Genomic DNA, 24,498 nt, shown 5'->3' on the forward strand with positions numbered 1-24,498 from the left:
ACGAGGTGTCCAATTACACATGACAAAAAATAACCCTTCTTGGAAACAGGTAGCACAGATTCTTTTTTTCACAAATCGGCAGTTAACAGAAGAGTTGAGAGGAGAAGACTAATGAGAACCGTATGTATACAAGGAGATTCGTAGGATAACTGTCTATATAATGCACTTTAAATCGTTACATGAATGCAGTATTTTCTCTACAGAGTTTATAATGTCCAGTTATTTGTTTCTTTGAGTTGATTTCTATCTTTGGGAGACAACTTGTCAAGAAAGATCGATTTGAATATCAATTTGTTTCGTAGTCGCGGGGTCGCTAATAGGCGTGAGCCATTAGGCCGGTGCTTATTCGGTAATCTAAAAGCAGTTCTATAAAAGCAGCTTCTCGTGAAGGCGACAAACTTGTCTGAATGAATGTCCTCACTCGTTCACGGTACGCGTATGTTCAAGAAGCGTCTTGACAAATAACAGTAGCACCTTTGTGGCATTTCAATTCAAGAATTGAGAGGAATATGTGCAGTACATTTATTTTATACTAGCTGCAATCATACATAATTTGCAATGTTATCCAACTCCCTCGCTACTTTCTGCCAATATTCAGGCATTCTGTTTTATTCGGGATGCAGCAGTAATCCTATATCGGAGATGAGTGGCATCACAACAATGCAATGTGGGTATTGTTGATCAGTTTTATGAACTTTCGATATTGTAGGCCTTCATTTTTGGTTTTCTTCCGACTGACAATATGGCATCTAATGTAAAGCGAATCCTTTCTTTCATGGCTCTCTTGTGTTAGTTTTCGTTCCTTTACGGGTTTCTCATTTTTTATCATCGTCTTCACATTTTCCTTGTCGATACGGACCGATGACCACGTGTTTTTACATCTTAAGACAGTCGTGAGAAAAACCCATCGCCAGTTAACACTATTGCACATCATTCCCATGTTAACAATGCCTGGCGTTGATATGAACTTAGCAACAAAAGTCTGCATTCGTGAATTATATCATTATAGTCCGTACGGCAAAACTGTGAAAGTGAAAATCTACAGCCTGTTGCCATTCATTCGACCAGGTCAGGAATGGACTGACTTAAGACCCCACCTAGCGGCGAGGATAGCAATTGTGCCGGCTGCCGAAGCCTGTCGCACTCCTCCGTGGCAATCAATGACTGACAGATGAAATTAAATGGGGGAGAGTTTCTGGAATGAAATATGACAGAGTACCCGGTGAAAAACCTGTCCAGCACAAATCTCACATGGTGTGACCGGGATTTGAACCACGAAACCCAGCGGGAAGAGGCCGGCGCACTGCCACCTGAGGTACGGAGGCTCTACATTAAAACTGTGTAAGACAAATGACGAACTTTTGTACGCTATGTAATACTTTACAAACCGATTTTAATTAAATTCACTTCAGCCATTTTCTCCTGATGCCCCGACAGACAGAAAATAAAAAAGGGCATTTCCGTCTTACTGTGACAGAGCCGATACAGAAATACCATTTTTAAATTCTGAGCAATGTACAGACAAAACTCTATTTTATATATAGCCTATAGATATATTTTTAATTAAGTCGAGGTAGTTCACCAATTTATTTCATATTTTTTCTGCAGACTGGAGAACTTCACAATTATAAATTAACTTAGTTAAAATTGTACAGCAATAGCTTCGAATATCACAAAATGAATTTGAAACCCTGTCTTTGAAGTAATGGTAGAAGCCATATTATAGCTTGTGCCGGCGAATAGTGATGAGTTATTTTCGACAAGATCACACTCCTTACGGCTTGAGAAACCAGTTTCAATTAGACACACGCAAAAAAAAAAAAAAAAAAAAAAAAAAAAACACATGCAAGAATGAGGAAGTCACATTATATGAGAGGAGATAGATCCGGCTTATCAGAATAGTGTTTTTATTGTCTACGCATCAGTTTATGACTGAAATCAGCCAAGTTTACAGGGGGGACTCTCCATTACAAGCCGATCGCGAAGGTATCACTCCGATTTGCGATACATACGACGGTAGGTCTGATACGGGGAAAAATGACTAGAGAAATTTATTCCACTATGGTCGCCAAACATCTGCGAGGAGACGGCACCAGAACAAAGATCTAGGATGATATTCACAAATCATACTACCTACATCAATCTGGTCAGCCGGGCATCATTCGTAGGCAGATACAACTAGCTAAGCACTAAATAATATTTAAAATTACTCTTACTATATATAAACGGCTTTATTTCTCTGGATTAAAAATCGGCTACAAAAAAGACAAGTTAACAGTTACTTGCTTAGCCTTCGCAGATGACCCCACACTCTTAGCTTCAAGTATGGAAGAAGCTACGTTCCAGCTATCCTCCCTAGAACGCATAGCAGCTAAAGCAGGGCTAAAGATCGCTGTCAATAAAACAGAATTTCTGACCAACATCAGAGAAGCACCCAACTTCATTTCTTTGGGGGAAAAAATAATACACAAGGCCAACTCATTCAAATATCTTGGAGAGTGGATAACCCCAAATGTTAATGAGGATCTTGCAATGAAGAGTAGATGCACTAAATTAGAAAGCTTATCTTTGTAAGAACATATATGTCTAAATCCCTCTCCTTGAATCTTAAACTTAGACACTACAACACCGTAGTAAGACCATCTGTATTGTACGCCTCAGAATGCCTAAACATGACCCGGAAAGGACAACTGAAAACTAGAACTGAAAGAGCGAAAGATCCTCAGGATTATGGCTCCCATTAAAGAAGGAGATGGCTACAGAATCAGGCACAACAAGGAAATGTACAGTAAAATAGAGAGCATTACAACAGCTATGAGGAAGAGAAGACTAATGTTCTATGGTCATGTAGTCAGGATGGACAGCCAGAGACTCACTTCAAGAATCTTCAACACTGTATCTAGAGGGAAAGCAACAAATGTCAAATGGACGAATTTAGTACAAAAAAAAATTCTCCATGTTCGAAAAGAAATTTCAACCTTAATTATCAAACGACAAACTACTCATATGAAAGACATGGAATAAAAGGATTACAGTTTCTATGACGTTACGCCGAGAACGCTACGCGCGTCATTTTAGGAGGCAATGAACAGCAAGGATTGCATCAACAACACAACGCAGTTCCCATACTTATTCAGAAAGCAGCAATTAATCAAAGATATTTAATACGATGCGAGCAGAGAAATGTTAGCTGATCATGAGCTGTAAGTATAATCAGCTCCCCCACCTGTCTGCGCAAGTATGTTTCATTAGAAAACTTCGCTGGAAGTTTTTTTGCGATCTTGATGTGGAGGATAGAAGTCTAACTGCGCTATATTCTCAGAGTTTATTATGTTTTATTTATTCAAAATTCTTATCTCATACACCTAGGATGCCTGAAGGGCTAAAAGGGAGGATTTTCCCAAAAATGTATGATGCTTCAAGAATAGAGTCCAGCATTCTGCAAATTCTGTGCAAATTTACATGTGATATGTCATTTTTTGCACTGTAAAGTGTAGTATTAAGACATCTGAATTATTTTTTTTAACATCTGTTTATTGCCCACCCTAGTATCCACCATCGGCTTACAGGCAATAAAGACAACAAAACACACAGAAACAAAACAAAACTTTAAGCGAACAATATCTAATCTATGTCTCTTAAAAGTACTAACTACATACCCTAACTCATTTGGTGGCGTAGCCCAGGCGGATCCCCACACCCTACCCTAAACTAACAAAATCTACTATATTTCTCTTAAAACTACTTAACTCTATAAAACAACTTATTCCATACTTGAACTAATTTGGTGGTGCTGCAGAGGCGGATAGCCGGACCATAAGCTGCACCACCCTTCACTAAAACTAAAAATTCTACTCCCTACAACTAATTAACAAAAGAAAAAAAGAGACACCTGACTGATCGCGGTATCCCCTGGTAATGAGGGAACCCCTTCCCGCCATGATACCGCTCTCAGACACACCCGTGGGTCACACCTGAATTATTTAAGGTGTGCTGTATTTACAACGGTAAGGTAATAGTAATTGGGCCGCTCAACTCAGACTGGAATTGATCAGATTTCTGGGGATATACTAAAGACAATGGGTTGGGATATAGTACCATATCTGAAGTACTTATTTGATTATTGTTTGGTCGGAGGAGCTATACCAGATGAATGGAGAGTTGTTATAGTTGCCCCTGTGTATAAAGGAAAGGGTGATAGACATAAAGCTGAAAATTACAGGCCAGTAAGTTTGACATGCATTGTATGTAAGCTTTGGGAAGGCATTCTTTCTGATTATATTAGACATGTTCGTGAAATTAATAACTGGTTCGATAGAAGGCAATTCGGTTTTAGGAAAGGTTATTCCACTGAAGCTCAACTTGTAGGATTCCAGCAAGATATAGCAGATATCTTTGATTCAGGAGGTCAAATGGACTGTATCGCGATTGACCTGTCTAAAGCATTTGATAGGGTGGATCATGGGAGACTAGCAAAAATGAGTGCAATTGGACTAGACAAAAGAGTGACTGAATGGGTTGCTATATTTCTAGAAAATAGATCTCAGAGAATTAGGGTAGGTGAAGCTTTATCTGACCCTGTAATAATTAAGAGGGGAATTCCTCAAGGCAGTATTATCGGACCTTTATGTTTTCTTATATATATAAATGGTATGAGTAAAGGAGTGGAATCGGAGGTAAGGCTTTTTGCGGATGATGTTATTCTCTATAGAGTGATAAATAAGTTACAAGATTGTGAGCAACTGCAACGTGACCTCGAAAATGTTGTGAGATGGACAGCAGGCAATGGTATGTTGAAAAACGGGGTTAAAAGTCAGGTTGTGAGTTTTACAAGTAGGAAAAGTCCTCTGAGTTTTAATTACTGCGTTGATGGGGTGAAAGTTCCTTTTGGGGATCATTGTAAGTATCTAGGTGTTAATATAAGGAAAGATCTTCATTGGGGTAATCACATAAATGGGATTGTAAATAAAGGGTACAGATCTCTGCACATGGTTATGAGGGTGTTTAGGGGTTGTAGTAAGGATGTAAAGGAGAGGGCATATAAGTCTCTGGTAAGACCCCAACTAGAGTATGATTCCAGTGTATGGGACCCTCACCAGGATTACCTGATTCAAGAACTGGAAAAAATCCAAAGAAAATCAGCTCGATTTGTTCTGGGCGATTTCCGACAAAAGAGTAGCGTTACAAAAATGCTGCAATGTTTGGGTTGGGAAGAATTGAGAGAAAGAAGAGCTGCTCGACTAAGTGGTATGTTCCGAGCTGTCAGCGGAGAGATGGCGTGGAATGACATCAGTAGACGAATAAGTTTGAATGGCGTTTATAAAAGTAGGAAAGATCACAATATGAAGATAAAGTTGGAATTCAAGGAGGACAAGCTGCCCTAAATGCAGATCAGTATTGATTGATTGATTGATTGATTGAAAATTTTAAATAAGGTTCGCGTGAATTTGTACACGACGGTGTTGTGTAAGCCGTAGTCTTAAGCACTGGAAATAGTTGCGGGTGTATTTGTTATGTTAATGCTGGATTTAGGATGTTAAAACTAGTAGTATTTCTTGTAATACTTTCTCTCCAGGGAATTGCTTATTGTACTCTAGTTTTTTTGTTGTTTTTGTTATTGTTGTTGGGTAATTAAGTTTTAAATTTACTTTTTATTATCACTACTGTGAGTGGTCATCGCCACTGCGATATTACCCAATTAGATGTTTTTGTTTAAAAAAATAAGAAGCGATTTTAGTCTTGTTTTACCAGAGCTGCATTTAGCCCTTTAGCCGTTCAATTTGAAACCTTTCCCGGCCCTTTTAGCCTTTCAACACAATTGAAAAAATACCCTAAGTTTAACGTAGTATGGGATCCCTACTTTGCTAACAAATGTCGACTCAATAGCTATTATTCAACCGATTTGGTAAGCCGCATCTCTGGAATCTGGTAGCAAAAGAAGCAACAACGTTTTACCATCCCCTCCCCCCTCTCTCTCTCTCTCTCTCTCTCTCTCCCCCCAATCTTTTATGCTTGATAGCTTTTTTTTTTTACCATGAGAGGAATAATAATTGGGATGATTAAGTTTGAGTCATCAGTCCATAGACTGGTTTGTGAAGCTTTCCAAGGCAACATAAGCTGGGCTAAACTACGTAACTAGTACATCCTACTCTAACCTGTTGGTCATGTTCATGACTTGGTGTACCCCCACCCTTTTTACCACCTACACTTCCACTAAAAATAGCTGAACAAATCTTTTTGCTCTACATCGCGCACCGACACAGGTAAGTCTTATGGCGACGGTGGTATAGGAAAGGGCTAGGAGTAGGAAGGAAGCGACTATGGTCTTAAGGAACAGCCCCAGAATTTGCCTGGTGTGAAAAATGGGAAACCACAGAAACCTATCTTCAGGGCTGCAGACCGTGCGGTTCGAATCCACTATCTCCTGAATACTGGATATTCGGCGCACTTAAGCGACTGCAGCTATCGAGCTCTATCGAGTCCTTTGTTTGAGTATTGCGACATCAGACAGCTAATTGTATTTCAGTTGTACGGTGATATTGCAGTACGTGTAGAACAGCTACACATGCACATCCTTTATAACCGCCATAGGAGACAAATATAATACATCCTCATTGGCCGCAACCATTAGGAATTTAATCTTATCCAGCAACTTGCATATCTGTTTTAGTTTGGTGAGAAGTCATGCTGGAAGTGTTTGAAATGAGAGGGCGGACTTTATTATAATGATTTGTTTGAAGGGGCTAACATTCAGGTCGTCGGCCCCTCATAATGGTACTTATCGCTAGTAAAGTAGAACCATGGTATTTGTCATGTTGCGGTAGTAATGAGTAACGTAGACTCACGGTGTTCTACACAATATTGTACAACTCACGTCGCACGGGTAACGCAGACCTATGGTGTTTCTCACATAATGCTACTAATCACAAACTGTTCCGCATAGTGTTTATTTATTTTTATTCGTCGCGTCGGCCTCTGTAGTAGATCTTTTGCCACTACTTGCACCATATGATATGAACCTGCGTGTAATTGTAATTGCGTAAGTGTAGTGTTGAATGTGAGGAAAGGAAAGGAACGTTAAGGACGAAAACACCCAGTTCCCAGGCCAGGGATATTAATAATTTAGAATGATAAACTCCTGATCCGGCCGGGAATCGAACCCGGGGCCGCCGGGTGACAGGTGGAGGCCGGACGCATATATTGGTACTAATCACAGGTACAGTAAACCCACAGTGAAGCGCTCTCCGCTGGCACTACTCGCAAGTAAAGGCGACCCATGGTGTTCCCCGCGTGATGGTAGTAATTACAAGTAGTTTCATGGTTCTAATTCAATCATCCGTTCGTCATCCCTTTTAGTCGCCTCTTACGACAGGCAGGCGATACCGTGGGCGTATTCGCCTGCATTCCCCACCCACAGGGAGTGGCGGGCATGTTAGCAAGATCCTCAGCTCGATCCCCAACACATCCCGTATCTCATGTGAAATGGAAGAGATTTGGAATTGTACGGACAAATGGCACGTAGGAAAATGTCACGCGGGAGTTCTTTCAAACCGTTCATCAACGTTTAATTTCAATATTCTTCGAATCCACCTACACAGTTTGTTACTGGGCATGGTAAATTTAGAAGTTAATCTCAACGGTTTAAAACACAATCATCACCAAGGGATACTCGTTTCATGTCCACCACATACTATCAAAAGAACAATTTCTTAGGACAGCAATGTAAACTTTTTCCCGCCACTTTAATATAATTATTTGTGAAAAGGTGCTGCACGTCAGCTTTTATCTGATTCTTAGAAAATGTTTCATTCATTGTAATATTCTTTACAGTATTCTGTTCTACTAGGTAATGCATTAATAACATTTAATATTGTATTGTTATTAAGTATAGTCCTAACAGGTAAATTACGGCTACCCATCTTGGAGAATCAATAGTAAAAAACACTGTTTCGCAGACAATATGCAACTCTCTGGTAAGCAGAAGATAAAAGCAAGGAGTAAACATAACTCATGCAGTTCTTGACAAACTGATATCATTAAATGAAAAATTTGTCATACGTCTTAATTCCTTATCATTATAAATTTTAATTACACAGCAACTTTTAATGAGTTATTCCGCTGTGTTTTTGCAATGAAGTGATAAAAATATGACACTGGCCTTTCCAGTCTACAATATAACTGTTTTATACCTAGACCTGTTTAAGTAGAAATATGAAAAACAATTGTCTACCCTTATAGTAACTATAATTGTTATTGTTTATTACTTAGTGATTTACGGGTTACAATTCTTAAAATTAAAGAATCAGCACACATTGAAATATTTTAATTCGTATATATTTATAAAATAACTTGTCCTGACTGATTGATTCATCATCGCCGAGCCAAAACTACTGGACATAAAGAAATGAAATTCTGGGGATACATTCATATTACAACGTAGGTGCTCACTAAGGGGGTGAATTGTTAAAATGAGTATCCACATCTCGAAAATTGAACCGTTTAAAAATGAAAATTGGTATTTTGAATCTTCTTTAAAAAAAACACGTATTCTTTGTTTTTGGAAAATATTCTTAAGGGATAGTGAACAGGAGTGACAAGGGGGATGAATTCTTAGAATGAGTGTATCTCAAAAACGTAACATGTTACAGACGTGAAAATTTGTATTTGCTATCTCCTCTAAAAGTAAAGGAACACGCATAATTTGTTTTCTGAAAACCCACTTAAGAAGTATTAAAGGGGGTAAAATTTTAAATATTAGCATATATATAAATAATTTGTATTCATATATTTTAATACTTTAATTGAATTAAAATGTTTTACTGTGGGCTGATATAGACTGTCTTAAATGCTAGGAAGTGTATGAAGCCATCAGCACTGTTTACAATGGCTTTTATTTGTTATGATTATGACTCAATTTACGGGTTGTCAAACGTGAACACGAATACCAACATGACAGTTAAATAACACATTCTTAACAATGATGCTCTCACAATCCGTACTTGTAGACATGATATAGACTTTTGGGCTTATGTCTTGTCAGGAAAACACGGTGAAACTCTTGACTTTTCACAAAATTTGCATCGCGTCTTCAGAAGAAAATCTCGACTGTTCTCGAGGCAAACTTCTACAGTAAAGTGGGTTTGAATGTAAGAATGCTTCACTGTTGGAACTGTAGTGGGACGCTCACGAGACCAGAATCAGCGAACGGGTATCTTATTTCCCGAATGCACTGGGTAATGCTTGGGTAGCCAGATACAGAGTATTACTAGCCTAGTTATACGAACAAAGTTAAAGATATTCTCCAGTTACGGTCGATCGAAACGAACGTGGAATTTATATAACCAACTCGCTCCATTGTGAACCTGTCACTTCTCAATCCAAGTCCGAAGGCTAACACCCTATTAAGTGTTTCGTTCTAAAAGCCCTTCAATCACTCTGGAACTGGTTTTGTATGTTAATAGTTCTTCCAACCACCCACCAACAAGCATTCCCTCTGCGTTAACTTACTAATTTACTCCACAAGGAATACATTAATAGGAAACTAGCTACACGAGTGAAGAACGTACAAAAAAATTACATCCATAAGTAGTCATCATACTCCGCTATGTCTTTCAGCTTTCAGTCTGCAAGCCTCAGTATTATATAAGCACTTACAGGATCCTCTATTTGTAACTCTGCACGTTTGATTCAAATTTAACTTGGTGTACTACTGTACTGAGTTTCGAAAACAGGATTACGAAGCCGCGTAATTAGTCCACAGAGGCTTAGAGACCGAATGCTAAAAGGTATAACTGTCTAACAGAATTGGAGTAGAACCAGTCTCATGCTGTAATGATCAAGATGATCTCCCACAAGGCACTGTTATTGGACCTCTGTTTTTATATACATACATTACACGAGCGAGAAACTAGAATCACAGGAGTTTTATGTATGATGTTATAATGTACAGAGTAATAAATAAGTTACAGGATTGTGAGAGAATGCAAAAAGACCTCCACACACATTCTGGGACGGACAGCAGACAATGGTATGATGAACGGGATGAGAAGTCAGGCTGTAGCTTCAAGAGGAAAAGTCTTCTCATTTTCAATACTGTGTTGATTGGGTGAAAGTACCTCAAGGAGATCACTCCATGTGCTAATATAAGGACATATTCATTGGAGCTAATCACATAAACGAGATTTAAATAAAGGTTACACATCTCTTCTCGTAGTTATCTGAGTATCTATGGGTCGTAGCAAGGATGTAAAGGGCAGGGCGTTTATGTCAGTGGTAAGACCCCAATTAGGGTATGGTTCTTGAGTCCCCCGTAAGTCCAAACCCTCGTCCACGTCGTGGGGGACGGCCAATGGTATGAAGTAAGTGATAGCCTGTAAGGACGAAGTGCAGTGGGGACCTTTTGTGCCTCAGGACCTCTATGGTTGCTGTGAAAGCCTTACAGGAATCCTGAAAAGTAACGGCTAAGTGGGCTCTGGTTAAGTCCTTAATGGCAACTGAGGCGGAAAAGGAGATCTTTGGTATGGCAGAGTTGACAACACTCCTTCTTGGGGTTAAATGAAGAGGGAAACCACATAAGAGGGATCTTCGAAGGCTAAGCGAAACAAACCCAACAGCCTGACTGGGGGCTTCAAGTGGCAGCCCCATCAGACTTGGGTGCCATTACAGAAACAACAAAGAGAAGTCGGACTGATTACGACCTTTGGCTTGCAAAAGGTAACAAAAATTGGATGGAATGTAAGAGGGAGACTCAAGCAAAGGTAGCGAAGATCTGTTCAAATTGAAGGCAAGACCTGCAGTGAGGGAAAGAGGTTGGCTGAACAGGACCAGATTGATAGAGATTCTTTGTATATGCCTTATGATCCACGAGGAACAAATGTTATTGGCTTTACGTCCCACTAACTACTCTTACGGTTTTCGGAGACGCCGAGGTGCCGAAATTTAGTCTCGCAGGAGTTTTTACGTGCCAGTAAGTCTACCAACACGAGGATGAGTTATTTGAGCACCTTCAAATACCAACGGACTGAGCTAGGATAGAACCTGCCAAGTTGGGGCCAGAAGGCCAGCGCCTCAACCGTCTGAGCCACTCAGCCCGGTAAGTAAGAAATTCAGAAGTCGAAGTTCAAGGAAAGGCGCACGATTTGGTCTAAGCGATTTCCGACTTTGGGCTGGGAAGACTTTGGAGTAAGGAGCTGAACAGCTCGTCTAGTGGAGAGATACCACGAATAAGCTTAAGTGGAGTTTCTTTTATGAAATCTCTGGAATACAAGGACATATCCTTGTATGAAGTGAAATTAGGGATTGAAATCGGCTATCAACGGAGGTGCTTGATGAATTTACAACTAATATGGGACTAGGTATAGAACTGATAGGGGATTGCCACCAGTGCGAGAAACCTAAATACAGTCAACTGTGGCCGAATGATATGTCTAATGATGACCACAGAAGCCGGAACCTCGTAACTTTACAGTCGTGTCCTACTTCACAGACCAGTTCCTTTTTTTTTTTTTACCTAATCCCTTTAATATCCAATCCGTGGATATTTTATGTCGCTGCGCCAAAATCAGTTGTGGTTGACCAACTAATCCTAGCTTTCTACTCCAGCGAATTTGATGAGCGCCAGGTTATGTCAAGGACGCAGCGAAACGTCAAGAAACTCAAACTGCTTTTCTTTCCAATGTAATTCAGGTTTTAACAGAAAATGTAATGCTTTCGTAAATTATTAGATCATTACAATTACGTTACTACTCTTGTCGGAATACAATAAAACAGGCCGGAATTTCGTGGTTAAAACAATGCTATCATGCAAAATACTCTTATCAGAAGGAAAACGGCATAGTGCCTCACTTTTCACCAACAGTGAAAATTTCCAGAGGTGGAATGACTCGGTTACAGACGGCCGTGAATACTGATGTGCCGTTTTCCATTAAGTGTGCACACTCATTCGTATCAGCGCCGCAGAGCAGCAATCGAATAGCTGGAATGCTATGAGGAGTCTATGTCTTGCATATCAGTAGTTATCAGAGCATGTATAAACCAGACGAATGGCATGTTAAAAAGATGTTATCTAACTTCCCAGCTATCTCCCACCAATATTCAGGCAGGGTGTTCTATTTGGGACGCAGCAGTAATACCATATCGGAGATGTGGCAGCAGAAGAGAAAGCAAGTTACAAACAGTCGATGTAATGTTATTGTTGATCAATTTTATGAGATTTGGATATTGTAAGGGCCTTTATATTTAGTTTCCTTCCGATTCTGTGATATTAGATCATCTAAAGTAAAGGAAATCCTTTCATGACTCCGTCTAGTCACTTTACCAATTTTCTTTTCTTTAATAATCATCTTCACAATTCTGCTTGTCGATATGGAACGATGACTGCAAGGTTTTCACCTTTAAGACGATCACGACAAAAACATCGACAGTTATTACGGCTGAACACTATTTCCGTGTTAGCAACGCTCATTTCGACATCTTAAACCGCTGAAGAAATATCAGGAGTGTCGACATTCGCTGGACCATCCGGTATATCGCGACACACGAATCTTCCTTGTCCCTTAACAGAGTGCGGTATCTTTGTTCTGTATGATCTTATATAAAGTTTACCCATTCTCATCTTACAAATCTTATTTTGATGTGTGAAATCTTGTTCCTAGATCCTGTTTACGTCGTGTTTACGTAAGTGCTTCAATTGCTGCCTTCTGTAATAGCGCGTCTGAAAGAGACCGGCTTTTCTTGTTTTTACAGGCAACGTACTTTACGCACAAGTATGCGTTAATGGTTTAACTTGATGCAGTAAAATACAAGGTCCCCGAACGGTACAGTCGCAATTAAAGAAATCAAAGAGAAGTATCCGTCTGTAAATAAGCAGATATTTAATATTCACAGTATTAGAACATACCCTTCATTCCGCTATCAAAGAAATGTGGAAGGTAATTAATGGCGTATGGCTTTTAGTGCCGGGAGTGTCCGAGGACAAGTTCGACTCGCCAGATGCAGGTCTTGATTTGACGCCCGTAGGCGACCTGGGCGTCGTGATGAAGATGAAATGATGAAGACGACACACACACATCCAGCTCGCGTGCCAGTGGAATTAACCAAATGATGGTTAAAATTCCTGACCCTGCCGGGAATCGAACCCAAGACCCCTGTGACCAAAGGCCAGCACGCTAACCATTTAGCCATGGAGCCGGACATGTGGAAGGTCAGGCGATTGCATGGAACTAGATGTTAAAGCACCAAAATAGAGTTTTCTTTTTTAATTTACGGAATACGTCGTTAAATTTACTTCTACACTTCTGCATAGAATAAGAATGGGAGAGTACTGGACAGAGTTTCAAAGCGAAGAAATGAATCTCAGTAAGAAAACTATCTTTAAAATTTTCGTTTAATTTCACACAGACAGGAAAGGGGTACGAGTGGGAAAGAAGGGACCGTGGCCTTAATGTAGAGCCGTAGCATTTGCCTGGTGTGAAAATGAGAAACCACGGAAAACAATCTTCAGGGCTGTCAGAGGGACTAATTCACTATCTCACGAATCCAAACCGATAGCTACGAGACCCAAACTTTGTCGGTAAGAAAATAAGAGTGAAAGATAAATACAGATACATCACGTCAGAATGTAAAACCAAAGAAACATTAGAATTTAGCAAAAGGCTACTGTTAAGTATCATTTGTGTCTTCCTGATTACGTACTGACTGCAGATGTACGAAGACACGCCTGGTCCATACCAACACTTGAGTGTAGGCAAGTAATCTGCTTTAATGTATTACAGTTTTACTGATAACAGGGTTCATATTGTTTGCTAGATTGAAGGAGGATCGGACTTGCCTTCAACACTTTGGTTTCTGTAATAGAAGTAAGACTATAGATTTCATAAATATTCTCTTTTTATCCTCTAGAATCACGTAGTAAAATAGGACTCTTGAGTTAACTCTAATTACGCCTTGTGTCTACGTCTCCTATCAACTCTCCTAAACGAATTCATGAGCGAAAACCGTTTCAATTCAAGTAGACTCCAAAAACATACCTACATTATTCGCAACAAATGCTATAAGATCAGTACCCATTTACTTTCGATTGCCAAATACATACAACAGATGCATGCATAAAGGCATGGTAATGTTTAATGTCCCGTCCTATGAAATAAAAACCTACTTTTATATTTTTATAAAATCCTGGGCATACAGATGACTGATAGGACACTGTCCAGCAATATCAGGACGCACAGTTCTTTGGACTACTTGAATTTGACAGCCTGTTTTCACTCATGAATTAGTTTAGGAGCGATGATAGGAGGCCTAGACACAGTTAACTCATTCTTCGACCATATCAATAGTGCCATTTTACAACGAGATTCTAGATGATAAAAAGAGAAAACCTTCATGAAATCCAGTCTTATTTTTATTACAGATTAGTGATAATCACAGCTCCGATGTTTACGCTGTAATGGGTCATAATGCAAATGCAAATGCGGAAGCATAACGAACATCAATCAATCAATCAATCAATCAATCAATCAATCAATCACCTCCATTTAAGGCTGTCTTCCTAGCGCCAGATTCCCTATCAGTGTTTCACTTAGTCTTTTCTTAACTAATTTCTTAAGGATATTGAATTACTTCGAAAATTCATATAGGAATTAAAGATTTTTGAAGACTTTCGTCTGGAGCGTGGTATTGTATCGAAGTGAAACATGAATAATAACTAGCTCAGAAAGAGAACAGAAGCTTTTGAAATGTGGTGTTACAGAAGAATGCGGAACATGATAGTGATTGATCAAATCAGGAATGAATTGATGTCAAGAATAGATATAATTATTATAAAACATATCTTAAAAAATCCAGGACTTGTTCAGTTGAATGTTGAGAGAAGTGTAGGTCGTAAGAACGGTATGTGTTTACCAAGGCACGAATATGACGAATATTAGAGTAGGTATAGCTTAGCAGTGATGTAGAAATTGAAAGGTTAGCATAAGGTAGGGTAGCATGGAAGCTGCATCATACTATTCTAAGAACTGATGACCGAAACAACGTTATTTCACGCCATCTCTCCCGTGACAGCTCGGAACACACCTCCTTTAGTTTGAAGACAAAACTATGAATCACATGCAGTTTACGCCAAGACATGTCGGATAAATCCAAGGGCTCAACTCGTGAACCAGAGTTGTGCAACCCATTCTGAAAATTAACAACAGATTACGCACGCAATGTGTTGTTCATTCCCAACCTTGTAGAAGAGAGATTGTCTCATCCCTGTCTCAATATTAGAACAAAGTCAACTACAGTCTTTGAACAAGTCCGAAGTTCGGGTTACATATTATCTCTAGGAAATATTGTCGAATAACATTCGTGTGACCGCTTGACAATAACACGTAGTCTGCACAGTATCGAGTGGCTCTTGTTGCACTTTAAGAAACCCACATGCAAGAAAATGAACAGAAATAACAGCACGCCCACTACGAACACAAACTGTTCTTGACAACACATGCTGTTTCAAAACAATTTCCGCCAATTTCAAAATTGTATTCACTGACATTCGTATTCGAAAACTAAATGGGGACAAATGCTCAGCTTAAAGGCACTCAAAACGTTGGACAAAATACCGCAATTTCAGTAGGAATCCAACATGATGAATAAATTGTGTATGTCATTTAAGACTAAGGATATATGAGTTTCAAAGATTACACGAACACATGCAGATACCGCATTAAATACAACAAATCCTTTACCTCTTGAGCCGCAAGCATTTGTAATAACTACATTTCACATAACTATGAACGCTCGCATTGATAAACAGTCAGCAGATCCTCTTCTGATGGTGACAAATATGTTTTGGAACTTGGGCTGATCCGGAAATTTGCGTAACGGAAATTAGTCTCTTAACAAAATGTATGACGGACACGTAACCTAGCAACCGTACAGGCTGTGCTGTAAGGTGTAGATGGATGGCGATGACATTTATGATTTGATTTTCCCTATAGGGAAATGTGACTAGCATTTTTCAATTTCAGGCTATACAGTACATGGCATAGTAGAAAAACTACATCTTATGATAGTCTTCACTGCACAGCGTGAAGTTTGATTCTAGTTGCCGTTTATTACATCAATGTTTTTGTTTGTTAAAGATGATGAAATATTACTTCACGTGCAAGTTAAGTCTACCCACTTCACGGTTGCCTATGGATTATATATTTCCTAAGCTTGTTTTGAGTACTCACCATCTTACTTTCTCACAGAATTCTTTTGATTGCACTCTAGCCTGAGTTACTAGTATCGGCACATTATCTTGGTGCATTTACACCCTAGTGCCGAATCGTTCGACCTCGGCAATCTTCGGGATTCGTACTGGTAACCTTTGAAACACAAACTATGAATCGCTTAAGCATTGTCGTGCGACATCTGGCGTACACTTTACGTACTAGTACTGTTTACACAGCAAAGACAAACTATAGAATTTATGCTAGGAACAAGATTCGCATCGAGTAATGTTATATAATGTGTATGTGATATACTGTAGTTGTTGGCTTAAGATAACGGTTTAGAAACTTCATATCGATCGATCATATTCTCGATTCAATTCTGATTTCATTTTCATTCAGTTGGCAGCACTACCGGAACCGGGACAGCTCCCTTCTTATTCCTCACCACCGTACACAAATGCACCAAGATAAAGTGTGCCGATAATACGTTATCCTGTATGTTATTGCCTTGCTATTTATTATGAGGCGGAAGGAGCGGCGGCATTATGTTCACTAAGGGTAAATTAATCCTCTGCATGTAATCCTGAAATAAAACAACCTAACCCCGTCCTCCGCTGGGTTACCCTCAAAACGTTGTACGTGCTTTCAAACTTCAAACAAATAACTGCAGACTACAAATAGATATTTCAGTCATTCCAACAGAAAATACCTGAAAGTGAAGAAATTTTCATAATAAAAACGTTGAGTCGGTTTTAGTTAATTTTAAGATCAAGTTTAGTGATGTAAATTGTGGTCTGAAAGGAATAAAAAAGTCATGCAAGTGTTTTAGATAGTCCACTGATAACAGGACTGTTCACGACTCGCCGCTATCAGTTTTGCTTTTCGTGAAACTTGTTTTCAGTACCCTAACATGTAGGTCAATGTTCTTAAATGTGACAGCTGGAGCTTGATACAATTAAGAACACGAATGTAAAAGGTTTGTGTGCGTCTCTTTTCCTAAAAGAAAATATTTTACCCATCATCCACCTTCGATAAAGATAATAAATCTCCTTTTCAGAAAGAGAATGTTCTTTTAAAGTGGCCCGCTCCATCCCATCAAGTTACGGAGTGAAATTATTTCCATCACTATACAAAATTAGCCGAAAAAAGGTTTAATTTCTGTGAATAATTTGGCTTCAGTCAAAATGTCAAGCATGTTCAAATATTCAGCGTATCCTCTAGCCTATCCCCAAATTTAGTTTAAACGAAAACAATGCAGTAAGGGTATCTCTACTTACTGTTGAAGGCGGGTGCCAGATCTCTTTTCGCGATTTGTACAATAAAACAATTGTCTGTACACTACCAGATTTTGACTTAATTTGTTTTTATGTCTGATTAGAAATACAAAATTCGAAATTCGGTTTAGTTTAATGTCTATATGTCCGTCATGACATAGTTGAGAAAACTGCTACTATTTCTCAACACAGTTTAGGAACAGCTGAGCAGTGCGCTAGGTTGTATGGTGCACGCTTACTTTATTAGTAAAAATGACGTAATATTAAGGAGGCCAAAACAGTAGACATCTAATTCTCCGTTAATATTAGCTCCGTTGAAAAAACGGAAAACAAAAAAGATTAACGCCGCATGGTATTTTTATGTTCCTGGTATTTAATCATTTATGAGAATTTTCTCCCACACAAAAAAAACCTGCAGTTACCCAAAACAAACATCTATAGGTTCCATTTTGTTTGTCAGAGAAGCTGAGAACTCCAGCCCATAATGACCATCATGTGGTGTACTATAAAGAAGTACAACGGGTTAGAATTCCATTCAAAATAGAAAGAGGTGTCCGTAACGAAGAACAATCAAGTGTTTGACAGAAACCGTATGGAGACGAGACTCCACCCGTGGGTCACGAGCTTGTTAAAGGAGAGTTTTTCTCGCTGGTCATGAGTGTGTAGGGCGCTGGTTTAGCGAAGTTCTCTCGAAATATTTGAATTTCATTTTCTCGGAACTGGTTGGGAGTTGCGCCTTATAATTTGAACCGTTGAAAATTCTCTCCAAGGTCTGCACGTGTATTAAAAATTGACCTGACACCTGAGGTTACGTTGGGAAGGTCGAATACAGTGAGCACTGGAGCAGCGTTTTATTATTATTATTATTTATTATTATTATTATTATTATTATTGCTTTGATTTTTAGGCAGTAATAGGTGAGAATGCAAACTAGGTTGGTTATTAAAGGTAGACTACCGAGCTCGATAGCTGCAGTCGTTTAAGTGCGACCAGTACCCAGTATTCAGCAGATAGTAGGTTCGAACCCCACTGTCGGCAGGCCTGAAGATGGTTTCCGTGGTTTCCCATTTTCACACCAGGCAAATGCTGGGGATGTACCTTAATTAAGGCCACGGCCACTTCCTTCCCAGTCCTAGCCCTTTCCTGTCCCATCGTCGCCATAAGACATCTGTGTCGGTGCGACGTCAAGTCAATAGCAAAAAAAAATTAATGTAGACTAGCCCGCTCTTCCGTACTGTAGCGAGAGTAACAAACATTCCAGGGGTTCTAATGCGCCATACTCCTAATGTTTATGCATAGCCACTATGCAGCCTAGTGAATACTTGGTTACTGGCTTCTGTAACTTTGAATTCCAACCTACTACTGTCGTACGCTCCCGTCTCTAATGATTATTCTTCTTTAAAGGAGGCCTAACATCTAGGTCAGTCCCTAACTTAACAGCAGAATGAAGTGAAATTATTAAAACTTACCCACCGGCAAGGATTAAAAAATGATAAAAATGATTATGAATTTAAAGTAGTAAATCTAATTCGCAGTGCCTTATTTTTCCATAGAAACTATTATAATATAAATGAAAATAGAATAGAACAGAATAGAATAAGTCATTGACTTAAAAGTAAACCCAAGAGCATTATTAAATTTAAAAACAAAACTTGTTAAAACACACAAAAGGAGAGATCGTTAAGACAACTTTTAAAAATATGAAAGGCTACAGTCCTTCACAAAACGGATGACTACGTCTACTGACTGCTCGGGTGTGTGTAAAAGAGGAATCTTGAGCAAGAGGGTAAAAGACCCATGTAGGTGGCCATTAACAAAACATTGATAATAAATATGATTATTATATAATTATTTTACATCCCACTAACTACTTATGACTTTTCGGAGAAGTCAATGTGCCGGAATTTTGTCCCGCAGAGTTATTTCAAATTCGGTGACTTGAGTTCCAGTTTTATCTTCGCAGAGGCTCAAATGTCTAGTTCAAAAAAGAAACGACAGAGCCGATACTGGAGCTCTGCGACGATATATAAAATATTATCCGCACAGTTTACAACTACTTAATTATATTACAGGCAAGATATTGAAACTGGTACATCTGTTAATAGGCCTGATACCTGGAACCAGCGCCCCTACAGTGACAGCATTTTTTGGGGACTTCCTCTTGCGACGACAACTACCGACATATTAAGAGATTATCTTTCGGAACTTTAGTTTCTTACCTCCACTAATCGGCCAGTTAGGCTTAGGTCAGATTTAAGTCTTTATGGACCCAGTATCAGCATTTTCCCGAGACTAACGTCAAGGATCGTGTCACCACAAGCAAGAATAACTGAATGAAAGACTCGCTTGTCGAGATTTGTAGAGTATACCCGAGTGAAAAATCAATAAACAACATTCAGCACAATTATCCATGCAGTTTGCATCCGCCAAGCCACTAACTATTTGGAGCAGAGCTGTGATCTAACAGTCTAAACCGGATTTAAGCCAATCAGAGTGGTGCCTTTTTTAAGACGAAGTACAACTGGACAACCATTCTTTGCGAAGATCAAAGAGTCCGGCTCCATGGCTAAAGTGTTCGCGTGGTGGCCATTGGTCACAAGGGTCCCGGGTTCGATTCCTGGCAGGGTCGGGAATTTTAATCCTAATTGGTTAATTTCGCTGGCACGGGGGGGGGGCTGGGTGTATGTGTAGTCTTCATTTCATTAACACGCGCAGGTTGCCTACGGGTGTAAAATCAAAAGACCTGCATTTGGCGAGCTGAACTTGTCCTCGGACACTCCCGGCACTAAAAGCCATACACCATTTCATTTCATTTCATTTCATTTCAGAAGAGAAGACAAGAGACAGGCCCTTCGGAGAATTCAGATAAAGTACGGTCAAGAAGGGCCTCCCTAATCCTTGCAAATCGAGCGGGAAAGTAGAAATTGAGGAGCCTGCCACAAGTAAGCCTGTAAGAGTGTTAATGTGCCGAAGGTAAAGCCATCGTAATATTAGGAGTTCAATTGCACTGCAATTAAAAGTGTCTGCCAGAGTTTGTTACCCTGTCGAAGACGTGCGACAATTCTAGTCTTGAATGCTCATTTCACGACTATAGAACGTGCTGGATGATCCTGCCTGCCCGCCCGATAGCAAGAACATCTTAACTACCAGGTTAAGTAATAGTTTAGGATATCAAACAAGACCAAATCTCTTGTTTTTGAGGTTTAGAATGTCGTCCTGTCTGTAAAGGCAGGTTTCAGCTTTTGTCACTCAGGGAAGTGAATTCCTAATAAGACAGCGTTTTGAAATATACGAGCACATTCCGTCCACTGGTAAAACAACTTGACAGATTACGTCTTTCATTCATCCGGTTACTAACCTTATGCGTGCAGTGACAGCTGCGGCATTTGCCAACAACAGGAGGAAAGAACAAGAGAGCTAAAAGGTGGAGATATTTCACTCCCCACCACCTGTGAAATTGTACAGAACCTCTAGCCTGTGTATCCACTGCCTCCTTGATCTGTGGATCAGTGGTAGTGTATGTGTCTCTGAAAGTAGCGGGTTCAAACCCGGCAGAGGTAGTCTGATTTTTGAAGGGCAGAAAAAAGGCGATGTCGTATCATGTCGGCATGTAAAATATCTCTGGCGTCACATTTGGTGTTGACCTGGCAAAACTAAGCCATAGACACCCTAGTTTCTTTTTACTCTGCATCTGGCAGCAGAGAGTAAAACGGAACATCGAAATTGATGTGCCAGAGCTCCATCTTCTACTTCACCGAAAGCTTACTTTTATTTCTTGAACGGTAACGTTGAGTTTACTTTAAAAAGTCATTTCTTACCCCCTTTTAAAACAATAACCACCACTAGTGATTAGCAGAATCTTGAAAGTTGTAGAATGCATTGTAACTTATTCCCTTTGGGAAAATAAAATCATATATATCTTTCAAAAAATTAAACTCTGATAATTTATTTGCATCTAAAGAATTTTTTCGAGACACATCTGTAGCCTATGGAATTTAGAGTCTACGAGTGGATCGACATGGGGAATGACTCATGGCCTATGGAACAATCACGAATGAAACTTATCAGTTCTCTAGAGCGTGATGAGGTGATAAAACAGCCTTCTATATGTGTCTTAGCCATGGCCTTCCACCAACACTTGCTATTCCAGAAAAGAGCGTTGCTAGGTAACACACGTCACACACTTTGTACTGACGGCCATGAGCCATGCGGCATTTACGGGAAAAATGTTTTCGAACGATTCACTCAGAAATACGGAGTTCTGAGAGAAATTTACTGGTTTTAATTTCACTCTGATGTAGATAAGAAGTTGTAATATTTAAACTAATTGAGTTTCCCAAAATACAATTCATGATCATAATATACAAGTAAATAAAACAGACAGTTACCCCATGGAATTAAACAAGTTACGGCCTATTAATTTTTTTTACTATTTTTGGAGATTCCAAGGCGCAGGAATATTGTCCCACCGGAATGATCTAATCTAACGTGCTAACTTGAGCTCAGACGACCAGCGCTCTGCCATCAGAGGGATAGTCCGGTGGTCGAGTTTTTAAACTCTCTAGCACAAACTAAGTTTGTCCGAAGTACAATAGTTTCACAGTCATTCTTGACACAGACGAGCTAAAACTGAGTGCTGTCTCCTGGCACATGTAGGCCTATATCTACCCCATAGTCTCGTTTCTTGAACAGACAGTGTTACTCGACAAGAGATCGCCATGTGCAAATACAGGCTTTCACCCTCTCCCTACCTCATAATATTTATAATATCACGCTCAGGCTTTTAAATCGCTCATAGGTGTCAAATAGGAAGGAAGACCTGCATCAGGCGAGCAGAACATGTCCTCTCGACACTCCCGGCAATGTGATAAACAAAATATATCTTAACCGATGACAAGTCATTGTTTTATGTTATTTCCAAAAATAAATAAAATCCTTCATCAATCACTAAAACACTTATTTCATTTGTTAAATTCTTAAATGATCGTACATAAATAAAATGTAATGTTTGAAGACCTCATCCGTGCTATTTGTCATTGTTCTAATGAATAGTTTTCAGACGAAATTCTCTTTGCGATCCACTCACACACCAACATTCCAGAAAAATTACAATTTGCTGCTGGTTTTCAAATTAACCGTTTTCACAGCCTATTCTGAGGAATAAAACTGCATTACAGGAACACTACGATCCATTTAACTTGAAAGCTTTAAAAATGATTCATAAATAAATACTAAATTATGATCACTAAAACTTACAAAAAACTTCATTTTCACCAATACAAAATCAAATTTCAGGTTGATCAAATGGAGGGAACACTAAAAACCTTCTCAACCGTGTTAAGGGAGTATAAATCAACATCATTGCTACATGTCAGCAGTAAATTCCGAAAGTTGTGAAGAGGAATTCAATCATTTCCTCTTAATTCCCATTTTCCGGTTACGTCACATTATTACAAACATACCAACATGCCTACGCATAACATTTATAGTACGTAATATTCGCTTAAAACTACAGAATCTCTTAAGACTTACGTCTAAAAAATTATAATGCCGTTCGGCCTTAGAAGAGCATGCGGCCAGTATTCAGAGAAAGCGCATTCAACTACGGGTCTTCGTGGTTGAAATGTATTCATAGCGTGATACTACAGTCTGATAAGTATTGAGAAATTACGATATACAATTGTTGAGTTAGGTCTGATGAGGATAACACAGCTGACGCTGGCAATGGGGTATTTAACTTCACGAGAGAAGAGTTGCTTCTTATTACATTATTGTAAGGTGTATTCTGGACAGTGAGGTGCGTCCAAGACCTTTATCTTTGATAGGATCTGTGTCCAAGACTCATTCTAATTCAAGATGTTAAGGTGTTTTCGGATTACCAACAGATTCTTCCGTTTATTACTTAGACTATAAGCGAAATGTAACTGGCAGTTCGGGACAGACTCCTCGCCCAGCCTATCAGGGGGCTCTGACAGCAGCGTTCTTCTAATAGACTTTACCACGCGTCATGTGGGGTTGATTACACCATACTACTTTCATGGCCTTTTTGACATGATATGCTTTACAAAATGTGGACGCGACGTTACCTAGCAACCGCTCATGGATGGCCGTGACAAGATGTTTATGATTTGATTTTCTAAAACGGAAGTTTGAATTTTTCCTATCATCTCGGGTCGTCTTTAAAGGCGATGAAACTATTTCACCTCACGCCAAATCTATACGTAGGGATGTTTTGATGTATTCACTACTGCGTGTTTTTGAGGTGGTCTGTGTATGTGTGTGGGGGGGATGGGTTGTATGTAGAACTTCCAGTCCCTAACCCAGAATACTAAACTATACGCACTTAAATCCTCAACCTGGCAAAGAATCGAACCCGGGCCCTCTGAACTGTCTGTATGCTGACCAATCAGCCAGGGAGCTCGGGCATTTGAGACAAGACACTGCCTAGGTTTTATCTGCGCTTTACATAGAACTCTGAATAATTGCACAATTGTCTTAGAAGTCCGCGACGTCACGATTATACACATTTTATCAGCCATGGTTATGGAACAGTCAAGCGTTTAAATGCGTACACCTTCAAGTTTCACAAATAAAACTAAGACGACGTTCAATAATATTGGCTTTACATCCCACTAACTGATCTTTCTACGGTTTTCGGAGACCTCGAGGTGCCGGAATTTAGTCCCGCAAGCGTTCTTTTACGTGCCAGTAAATTATCGACACGAGGCTGACGTAATTTTTTTTTTTTTTTGCTAGTTGCTTTACGTCGCACCGACACAGATAGGTCTTTTGGCGACAATGGGACAGGAAAGGACTAGGAGTTGGAAGGAAGCGGCCGTGGCCTTAAGGTACAGCCCCAGCATTTGCCTGGTGTGAAAATGGGAAACCACGGAAAACCATTTTCAGGGCTGCCGACAGTGGGGTTCGAACCTACTATCTCCCGAATACTGGATACTGGCCGCACTTAAGCGACTGCAGCTATCGAGCTCGGTGAAACTGACGTAAAAAAGACGTTCATATTAAAG

At 39.6% G+C, this 24,498-nt stretch overlaps 1 protein-coding gene across 3 annotated transcripts in view; it reads right to left on the reverse strand.

The window, feature by feature from the left end:
* Rab32 (RAS oncogene family member Rab32) overlaps positions 1 to 24,498 on the reverse strand; it is a 333,760-nt gene that overhangs the window by 46,518 nt on the left and 262,744 nt on the right. The gene's annotated exons all lie outside the window — the stretch shown is intronic.

The sequence above is a fragment of the Anabrus simplex genome, chromosome 10 (genome assembly GCF_040414725.1).
Source record: "Anabrus simplex isolate iqAnaSimp1 chromosome 10, ASM4041472v1, whole genome shotgun sequence".
Classification (NCBI taxonomy): domain Eukaryota; kingdom Metazoa; phylum Arthropoda; class Insecta; order Orthoptera; family Tettigoniidae; genus Anabrus; species Anabrus simplex.